This window comes from Meriones unguiculatus, chromosome 1 (assembly GCF_030254825.1).
Source record: "Meriones unguiculatus strain TT.TT164.6M chromosome 1, Bangor_MerUng_6.1, whole genome shotgun sequence".
NCBI classification, from domain to species: Eukaryota; Metazoa; Chordata; class Mammalia; order Rodentia; family Muridae; genus Meriones; species Meriones unguiculatus.
Window position 1 is genome coordinate 6,780,425 of NC_083349.1, and position 11,099 is coordinate 6,791,523.

General features: G+C 46.8%; 1 pseudogene; it reads right to left on the minus strand.

Annotated features, from left to right (window-relative positions):
• Nucleotides 1-566: 566 nt before the first annotated feature.
• Nucleotides 567-5,930, minus strand: LOC110546336 (large ribosomal subunit protein eL8-like; annotated as a pseudogene).
• Between the last annotated feature and the right edge of the window lie 5,169 nt (nt 5,931-11,099).

Genomic DNA, 11,099 nt, shown 5'->3' on the forward strand with positions numbered 1-11,099 from the left:
TATCATGAGGTAAGCATCATTTCACATAGTTTCTGGAGACTCTTTGTATTGTCTTTGGTTTTTTTTTTCTTTCTTTCTTATTGATTTGCAAGAACAGAGAGTCCTTTATGTGATATGTGATAGATATTGATCTGTCCTCAGTACAATAAGCTGAGAATATCTTCAGCTGGGACTCGGTTTCTAGCTTTTTAGTACAAGCTTTTGTAAAACAGCCAACATCGCCAGTCTCTCCTTGTATGGCTCCTTGTCTCTGGATTGCATTAATTACAGAAATCAGGAACAGCTGCAGCACAGGTGGACAACTGGCCGGGGCTTTCATCGCTGCATCACGTTATTGAAGTGACAGCCTGCTCCGAGCAGCATCTCAGCTAGCTGTGGATGTGCCTTACGCTTGCACCTTCCGGAGGCAGGGGATCTGAGGACATGTCCTGGTTTGAGGCAAAGGTCTGGAGCCCCGGCCGTCTTCATACCACCGAGTCTCCTAGGAATGGCAGGATCTCAGCTCGGTCACCAAGGTGTGGCTGCCTCCTTGTGAATGGGAAGGGGGATGACTTCTATGGGATTCCTCACTTCCCATCGCCTGTCTTCATTTGCTTCTGTTCCTCTTCCGTGCCCCCATGTCCACAGCTGGCTCCAGTAGCAGCTAGAATCCTCTGACCCAGAGGCTGAGTCCCATAGGCCCAGTCTGCTACAGCATGAGAAGCTGGGCATGGTTTGGGTCCAAACTTCCAATTTTTAGGCGCCTATGGTTTACAGCCAATATAGTAAAAAAACTAACTTTACATTTTAAAAGTGGTGCAGACAGTAGATCCAAATGTCCTAGAGGAAAAAGCCTTTCTGAAGGGCAACCAGTAAATCTATACGGAGAGTATGAATTTCAAGGCGATCCTGTGAAATCCATTTATGCAATCAGCTGGTGATGTCTCCATTCTTCTAAGTGGCTTAACTCAATAGAGAACCCTATAGCTTAGAATCAATGCTTTGTGCCAGCGCTCCCTGGCATGCTTTCTGCTCTCTCGATGCACGCTAGCAGCCTTGACAGTGCTGGAGAGGGAGTGGTGTGGAAGCATGCCAGGGTTCTTGCTGCTTTCCCACTTCCTATTGACAGCTCCCAAAAAGATAACGATTTCGTTTCTACCAGCTGGCTTGTCCTGGCAGAGCAAGCATAGGTCAGCTCTAGGCTGGCAGAGCTTGGCCATCCTTCTTGGTCACTGATCTGCCTCTGGCCAAGCTCTCCATTATACTTTAGGAAGAGAGGCTCATTTTTCTTATAAATCACACATAGTTTTGGTTTGCTATTTTTCTGGCCTTGGGTTTTCATGTGGCTCTCTTTTAGTGTCTGAGAGCTGATTCCAGAGTATGATCAAAGGAGACTTTGGGTCATCTATCCACTGGGTTATGGGGCGAGATACAGAGAGACATTTGATTTTGCTTTAGAAAGGCTCAAAACAAAACAAAACTAAACTAAAAAAAAGAGCTCCCCCCCGACCCTACAAGCTGCCATGGAAAAACCCATATAGGTGTATGTAATTGCTTAGAACTAGGCACTTCAGGGATGCTTGATTTGCATCAACCAGCACGTTCCTATCTTATGAACGGGAACACAGTACTTAATTATCCTATAGGTGCAGGGAGAGGAGGGCTAGCAAGGAACTTCACCAAAGGCCATATATCAGACATGGGTAGGGGCTTATATGCCTAAAGACACTCTCCAGATGAGGTCAGGCAGAGAGTAGGAGGCCCTGCTGGGGAGAGGGTGTCCTCTATTTAGTGCCAAGCTTTGAATGCCTATCTGGACTGGAAGGACTGCAACCTCAAATGGCAGGGTCCTTCCAACACTCGAGGATAACCAGCAGGGGAATGACTAGCAGCTAGGATTTACTGGGCACTAGCGGTGTGACAGGCCCTTGGCCTCGTATGTCATCTGATTTCATTTCCACAGCAACCCCATGAGGGGGTTGCCTCCTGATGTCACCCCTACATTGGCTGGGTCGTACCTTGTCTGGGGATGCTGGCTTTCAGAGGTCCTCTTGCTTTGCGTTGTCTTTCTCTGTGCAGGCAACGGAGCTCAGAGCCTAGTGCCTGCTAGGCTGGTCCTGTACTAACGAGTTGTGTTTCCAGGCTTTTTGTTCTTAATATTGCACCTTAGGCATGATGGTATCTGGTCTGTTTCTTTCCCTTGTAAGTCTCAAGTTCTTGGGGAGACCCGCAAAAGTGAGTCAGTTTTCATCAGCTTGGAACCAGTTGGCAGGGTCCAGCAGTATACATAAAGTTCCAGGAGCTCACCCGTACTTTCACACCTCTCCTAGGCTAAATCATGAGAGAATATTCCCTTACCCCAAGCTCTTCTATTTCTAGGTTTTTTTTCTGTCTTTAAAAATAAAAAAAACAGAGTCTTTAGCCCAGGCTGGCTCTGAACTGCTATGTAGCTGAAGATGGCCTTAAACTTTTGTTTTCCTGTTCTCCACCTCCTAAGCTCTGGGATCATCATGCCTGCCTTATGTGGTGCTGAGGAGGGAGACAGGACTTGGGGCATTGTATATAAGCACTCTATCTTATGTGCATCAGCATGAAGGTACCAGATCCCTTGGAAATGGAGACAGTTGTGAGCTGCCATGTGGGTGCTGGGAATTGAACCCGGGTCCTTTGGAAGAATAGTCAGTGCTCTTAGCCACTGAGCCATTTCTCCAAACCTTCCGTAGAGTGCAGGGAATCATATGATAAAAGGGGGAGTTAATATGACCGGGAGAGGACAGGAGCTCCACAAGGACAAAATATATCAGGGCACGGGGGTCCTCTATGAGACTGTTTCTCCAACCAAGGAGCATGTATGGATATAACCTAGAACCCCTGCTCGGATGTAGCCTGTGGTAGCTCAGTATCCAAGTGGGTTTCCCTAGTAAGGGGAACAGGAACTATTTCTGACATGAACTCAACGACTGGCTCCTTTACCTCCCCCTGCCCCTGAGGGAGGAACAGCCTTGCTAGGCCACAGAGGAGGACTTTGCAACCAGTCCTGAAGAGACCTGATAAACTAGGGTCAGATGGAAGAGGAAGAGGACCTCCCCTAGGAGTGGACTTGGAAAGGGACAGGGAAAAGATGAGGGAGGGAGGGTGGGATTGGGAGGGAATGAGGGAGGGGGCTATAGCTGGGATATAAAGTTAATAACCTGTGATTATCATTAAAAAAATAAAAATTAAAAACAGCATTCTATCAACTGAGCCACGTCCACAGCTCGAGATCTTTACATTTCTTGTGTGCAAATAATACCTCTCGGAGAGATGCCCCTGAATTGGACACATTAGCATCCCTTGGGAGCTTGATGGGAAAACAAATTCACCTTTCTGCCCCTTCCAAGACCTACTTGCTTTGAACCTCTGAGGTGAGAGTGAGAATCTGGGTGCTTCGTGTTTTCCCCTGTCTCTGAAGATCTCTTCTTGACTGTGGTTCACATATTTCCTGAGCTTATCATCATTCTACAAGCTACTTCCCTATGTTCAAGGAATAGAGCCCCATGCTCTTTTTCAAAACTGTGCCCAGTAGGGGAGCCTTGGGATCAGAACTTAGCTTAAAAAAATTCCTTTGGTGAAAAGAGATGAGAAGTTTGATTTGTGTCATCTGCTTATTTCTTTCTCTCCCTGTTTTGCTCATTTACTCTCTTTTTTTTCTTGTATTTACAGTTCAGGGATATAATCTAGAACTCAGGACATTTGTACATGCTAAGAAAGTGCTCTGCCAGCTGGGTATGGTGGCTCATGCCTGTAATCCCAGCACCCAGGGAGGCAGAGGCAGGCAGATCTCTGTGAGTTCAAGGCCAGCCTGCTCTACAAAGTGAGTCCAGGATAGCCAGGGCTACACAGAGAAACGCTGTCTCGGGGTATGGGGAGGGCCGGGGGTGGGGAGGAGAATGTGCTTTACCATTGAGTTATATACCTAGCACCTAAGATGTTAACTCTGGGTTAACTCACACTCTCTGTCTCTCCACATTTTTATATATATCTTTGAGCAGACACATTTGTGCTGTTTTTGAGCTGCTACTTGTTGTCATGTGAGGGCAACAATAGATCGACGACATCACCTGGAATGCTCCCTTCTCTACTACTTCTTGTATGGCATCTTCTCTAGCCAGGTCCAGCCTTTCCCTGCCAGCTCACCTGAAGCAAAGCCCCCTCGCTGTTAACTCTCAAGCCGTCTTCCATCTTCTTCTTAGTACTCATCACAGCCTGGCTTCGTCTGCATTCTCCCCCACCCCCCCACCAATACCAGAGATTGAATGTAGGGTTTTGTACATGCATGTTTTGTACATATAATGTTTGCAATACTGAGGGATGGAACCCAGGCCTTGCGCATGCTTTGCAGGCACTTTAAAGCCGAGTTACAGTCCAGAAAACTATCAACTAACTTCTTTAATGGCTCTCATTTTGTCATGGCTGATTTCAAGCCACTAAAACGACATTATAGATGGATTTGGGTGGAGAGTCACAACAGCGCAGTGTTATTTAGTATTTCCTCCAGATGCAATACTGCGCGGTGTAAAGGCCCTCAGGAACGGGCCACTGCAAAGTCAGGAAATAATAAAAGCAGCGTCTTGGGAGTGTGACTATTGCTTTGCTATAATCCATTTACTCTTAGGAAACATAGTTTAAAATGCCTGTTTACCAGGCAGCTCCTGAAAGTTTAGGTCATCTCTGCTAAGCTGGTACAAGGTAGCTCCAATGTACCACCAGACAGGGCTGGAGAGGCTAGGAAGAGACTATGATTTCCACTCTGTCATGTTCTCTCCTGTTCCCTGCTGGGAACAATGCCACATTACTCCGGAGTTTTCTCAGGTGGCTTCCGAGGTCTGGGCTACAAAGAGCTTCACACTGGATCTTTATAAACACCCCAGCCACCAGCCTCTTGCTTCAGACCAGTGCCTCTCAACCCTCCTAATGCTGTGACCCTTTAATACAGTTCCTCTCATGGTGTGGTGACCCCCAACATAAAATTATTTTTATTACTATCTTGTAAGTATACTTTTGCTACTGTTATGAATCATAATGTAAATATCTGTGTTTTCTGATGGTCTTAGGCCAACCCCTTTGAAAGAGTAGTTTGACCTCCCCACCCCCACCAAATGGGTCACAACCCTCAGGTTGAGAACCAGTGCTTTTTCTTCTTTCACTTTTTTCCTTCCTTCTTTCTTTCTCCCTCCCTCCCTCTCTCCTTCCTTCCCTTGCTTCCTTCTTCCTTCCTTCTTTCCTTTTCTTTGTGGGGAAGATAATTTTGTAGTTATATTTATGTACAGAAAACTTAGCAGTGTACATTTAACCAGTTTACTGGCGAGTTCTTTGGCCTTTGCCTTTTCCAGCTTGACAATGCGAGCCACAGATTTAGGGCCCAGGACGTGGCCTTCCCAGTGGCGGTGTATCTCATCGTATCTGTCATTGTAACTGGTCCTGATAGCCTTCACCAGCTTGGCCAGAGCACCCTTGTCTTCCGAGTTAACCTGTGTGAAGGCGACAGCGGTGCAGGTCTTCCTGTGGGCCAGCCACCCAGCCTGGCCTCTCCCTTGATGATGCAGTAGGGACCCCATCTTTCCACACAGGGCAGCAGAAAAACCACCAGCTCAATGGGGTCTACATCATGGGCAGTCACCACCAGCTGAACCTTCTTGCTCTCTAAGGTGGTGACTGTATTGATCCCTGCCCAAAGAACAGGCGGTCTCCTAGTTGGGATGTCCCCTTTGCCAGCAGCTTCCTTCTCAGCACAGGTGAAGAGCCTTTGCTTCTCCTGCTTTGTCTCTGGCCTGTACTTGTGGGCAAGCTTAAGCATCTAGACAGCTGTTTGCCAGTCCAGGGCCTGGAGGAACTGGTTAATGGCATGTGATAGTTTGAACTGCTCATAGAGGGTGGCCCTTTGCCACTGCAGCCTGATGTAGCGGGGCCATTTGATGAAGCATGCAAGATCTCTTTGGACTGGATGTCCTGCCTAATTACAGAAGTCCTTAGGCTTTTTTTTTTTTTTTTTTAATCAAACAGAGAATTCACCACCTTTTTGGCCTAACATATCTTCACAAAGGCAGAAGCAGGGACCACCTTCCGCTTGGTCTTCTTTCCTTTGGGCATCTTGCTGGGCTGGAAGAGAGAAAGAGAGAGAGGTTCATTTTCAAGCACAGCTCAAACATGAGACTAGGGCATTGCTAGCCTCTGCATAAAGACCCAGTTGACTGTAAATTTCTTGGGATGGTAAGGGCATGGCTTTCTTTCAGACTAGATTCATCTCACAAGTTTTAACTAAGAATAAATGTAACCCCGCAGCTTGTGTCCTTCTCATCAAAACAGAATTTACTCTTGCCCAGTGTTTTCACTTACAAAAGTCACATAAAGAACAGGGAAGGTTGAATGTGTGCCAATGGATCCTTTCTTCCTCCTCTTCCTCCTCCTCCCTCTCCTTTCTCCTCCTCTTCTTTCTCTTCTTCCTCTTAAGGGGGCCAGCATCTGTGTGTGCACTCTGATTCTCTGGAAGGCCAGCAAGTGCTTTCTACCCTGAGTGATCTTTCAAGCCTGTCCTGGGTATTCTTAACCCAATCGGGTTGACAGTTAAAATTGACCACCACAAGGAATGAGTGTATTCCACATTCTAATAAATTTATCCAAACTGAGATCTGTCATACCCTCTATTTTGCAGCACAGAATTTTGTTCCTACAGTCTATGTAGACTCATGGGTACAAAGAAGAGTGAGGTGTTGTCTTAAGGGGGATATTTCCAAGAGACAAATGTAAGAGAGTCATGGCTTAAAGAAGATATACAGACACCAAGTGTGGAGTATCCCAGCAAATAGGAATGCTTGGAGATGATTTATTATCCGCAAGTGTCCCAGTAAAGGTCAGCACAGTCATGAACTCTATTTTAGAGGCTGCAGTCAAAGAAGATTCCTCAGGCTCCTTGCTTAACAACATGGGTTATGGTAACAAAGCTAGGTCACTTTTCCTCTTGAACTGGCTCAACCCATCAAACTGGATAGAAACGGAGCCATCTTTTCATCTGGAGAACAAAGTGATCAGATGGAACCAACCTGAGGCATACACCTAAAAAAGCACCCAGTATTTAGGCCTGAAGCAACAGGGCTAAACAATGTTTTCATGATCCCTATTAAAGAGAAGTTGAAGGACGAATGAATAATCCTTTTGTGCCTCTGAGAGACTATTAGAAACTCTTTGTAATGTCAGTCAGAGGCAGTCCAGTGCGCATTGCACACACCACCAGCAAGGCCCCCTTGGATGCACCCACAGCTATCTTCACAGAGGCAAGCCTGCCTGGGAATATGGAAATGCACGTGCCACTTCTAAGAGATCAGTTGTGAAAGTGGCAGGTGCCATTTTCCTTAGATCGTACAGTGTCTGACGCGTCAGTGAATTGGCGTCGGTGTTTTATTTTGAGGCTTGGTGTCGGGGGCCTCGGGGCATGTTTCCTCAGCACGAAGTTGTCTGGGCGTTAGCCTCTGTTATGCTGTACTCCAGCTGTCACAGGCTGCCACTGGCTGCACACAACACAGTGGGTCACTTGCAGATACTCTCTTGGGGAGATACATGGCATTTCGGGGAGGAGGTACCTAAGGCTCGGTGGAGTTAGGTGTAGCTCACATCCAGGAGCACAGTGGCTGGGAGCTTTGAGCCACGGGCCTTGCTCTAGAATTTATGCTTTTTATTGCTTTACACTGGACACCTGAGAAGGCACTAAGGGTACTCACCAAGAGGGACGCACGTCATGGCTTGACAGGTGCATTGCCAAACACCTAATTCAAAGATCATTTCACAGCTGGGCAGACTTAGATCGATCGTTTGTTCCCACGGGTTTTATTTTATCATTCTCTTTATCCACAGACTGGAGAGTGAAATGATTGACTACAGCGTAGGTGTACAGCCATCCTGAGCTGGCAGGGGTTATATGAGGGCTATCCTTTAATTTAGTGTGTGTCTGTGGCCACACATGCACGTGTACATGTGTGTAATCTGTGTAAGTGCATGCATGTATGGATGTATGGAGAGAGAGAGTGAGTTAGGCTTTCAAGCTAAGGACAATGCCTGAAGGCTCCTCAGTGTTGCTCTAGCATAGGACACTTCAAAAGCTGGCAGGTGACACTCTGCTGATGACAATGTGCACAAAGGTAAAATGAGGCAGAGGGGCCAGTTGTTTTCACCCTGTTTCTAGTGACCCACTGAACATCTGAAGAGTAAGTGCATGAGTGTGTGCGCATGCACTTACCAGGTCAACCTCGGTGTTTCTTCTTAGTCATTCTCCAACTTTCAATTCGAGATAGAGCATCTCACTCTCACTTGAGCTCACAGAGTCTCGGGGCTCTGTGGCCAGCAAGCCTCTGTGACCTGTCTCTGTGTTTCTAGTGCTGGGATTTCACTTAATCGTGCCCAGCTTTCTCCCATGATTCCTGGGAATCAAACCCACTCCTCAGGCTTGGGTGGAAATCTCTTTACCAACTGTGTTATCTCCCTAGACCCCAATAGTATGGTGTTTTAACCAGATTATCCTCTATGACCCTGTCGCATGCTCAGTGCTCAGCCTCCAAGCTCTATTTTATAGCTGAGACACGTAAGGCACAGACAGGCTGAAGGCATGGCTATAAAGCTAGAGTCAAAGACATGCATCTAATTCCTGGGCTTTTCAAAAGGCATCTGAGACTTGAACAGTCCCATCTTCGGGTGGAGGCAAGGATGGAGAGTGAGGAAGCAGGCAAACACCTGTGGTACCCACCGGGGCACTTGTGCATGCCAAGGCTTGTGCGGCATCACGTTGACTTTCTTTGATCAGCCTCAGGGCATCCTGAGGGGAGCTGAGCACAGAGCTGGCAGGCATGGGTAATGAATTCTTCTGCAGGTAGTACCTGTCTGTGGGGAGCAGATACGTCACAGAAGTCTCAGAGCTCCTCTTTAATTGAGCACCGTGTCTCTTCAGTCAGGCATTTCGGCTGATTAGATTAGATTGACATTGGTCAGGTGGGCCTGAAGTGACAGTCCCATCCTCAGATGCCTCCCACTCAAGTCCACCTCCAAAGCCATACCTAGGCTTGTTTATCGTCATCAGAAATGGCCTGTCTTGTGTCTCCCCTCTGGCTCGCAGCCAGCTAAGGAGAGAGTATGCAGATCTGCTCTTGCTGTAAAAACCTATGAGCATGTGCTGTACTTTGGATCTTAGATGTGTCCCCCAAGGTTGATTTGGTAAAGGTATACTCCAAGGGTGGTGCATTTGGAAAAATGGTGGTCCCTTTAAAGAGGTGGAACATTCTGGAATGTCCTGTCACTGGAGCCATGCCCTTGAAAGGCATGGTGGAACACCTTGCTCTTGCTTTGTCTCTTGCTTCCTGGATATGAGGTGAGCCTTTGGAGTCTGTCACATGCTATGCTGCCTCAGCTCAGATATCTGGCCTTAGGAGTGCTGCAATTACAGACATGCCTTACCATGCCCACATTCGTGTGGGTTCAGGGGACTGAACGCAGGACTTCATGCTTTCATGGCCAACACTTTAGCCACTGATCCATCTTCTCAGCTCCCAAATCTTCCTGCTCTAGTTTCATTTCTGTTGCTGTGACAAAACACCCAGCAACAACAAAAACAACTGAGGAGAGGAGAAAGGGGCTCATTTCAGCTCACAGTTCTAGGTTAGAGTCTGTCGTGGTGGGAGAGTCAAAGCAGGAGCTTCAAACAGCCACTGCCATCATGGCCACAGTCAAGGGCAGAGAGGAAAAGAACACATATATGCTTGGGTGCTCACTTGCTAGTGCTCAGCTTGATTTCTCTACTCTTATGCAGTGCAGGACTCTTGATTAGGGAGTGGTGCTACCCACAGTGGGCTGGGTCTTCTCACAGCAATAAATTTAGTTAAGATGCTCTCCCACAGACCAATTCAATGTAGGCAACTTTCGTTGGAATTGTCTTCAATAGTGATTCTAGTTTTTCTCAAGTTGATAATTGGAGATAACCATCATACTTCCTGTTTGAAAGGAACCAGTGATGAGAATTTTAAATCACAGTTACTGGTTTTTTGTTTGTTTTTTTTTTTTTTAAATCAACTTGTATGGGCTAGAAGCCTGAGGCAGCTACTTGCCTCTCCTATTATATTTCTGTCTGCTTTATAGCATTACTGAGAAATGTGGTTGCCCTTTCAATAATGCACAGCCCAAGCTGAACTCTTCATTTTAAACTCCCAATCTGACTTCTTCTTTCTTCTTCATGTCTGTTTCTTTTTCACCACCAGCATACAAAACTGTCAAGGCTCCTCTGCACACACCTCAAGTCTCCTCCCTCTGGCTTCATCTCTGGCCGTGCCAACTACTTGATCTCCCCACCATTTCTTGTCCCTCCAAATACATTCTTTATTTGGTAATTCATCATTAAGAAAAGGCCAATAAGGTCCTATTTACCCTCTGTTCACCAGCTTTCCACAGGGCTTGCCCTGGTAGCATGTAAGTGCTAAGCCTTTCACCTTTTCTCAGACACAGAAGAAAATCTCAGCTTCTCATGTGCACTGTAGCTACACTCATCCCTGAGGATCTACCCAGCCGGCCTCTGCCTGGTGCTTTCTTTTGGCTTTTCCATTTGGTTGACTTCCTTCCTATTTCACTTCCTAAGGTTTTTGCACATGCAAAACCTTTGGCTCCACAGAGATGTCCTCCACCCTTTAATCCCATTCTGTTACATGTGCAGATATCCTTAGTGCTATAGATAGAAAATAGCAACTACAGCTTCATTGTTCACGTGACATCTATTTAACCCCATATGACAATAGCAGAGAGTGTTCTCCAGCCAGAGATGCAGGAGAAGAGGTCAGATTTGAGAGGTGAGCATCACTAAAGCCCCATCAGTGCTCAAGGAGGGAGGAGACCACGTGACAAGGGATGGAGATGGCCTCCAGCGAAGCTCTTGGCTAACACCCAGTGAGGAAATGGGAAATTCAGCCCCATAAGCACTGTAGGGAATTCCGCCAACATTCCAAGTTATCTTAGAAGCCGTTTTTCCCCAGAGGCTCCCTCAGATGGCCAGGTAGTAGATGCCTAGAATTAGCCTTGTAATTCTTTCATGTTAGATAGAACTTTGAGCAGTC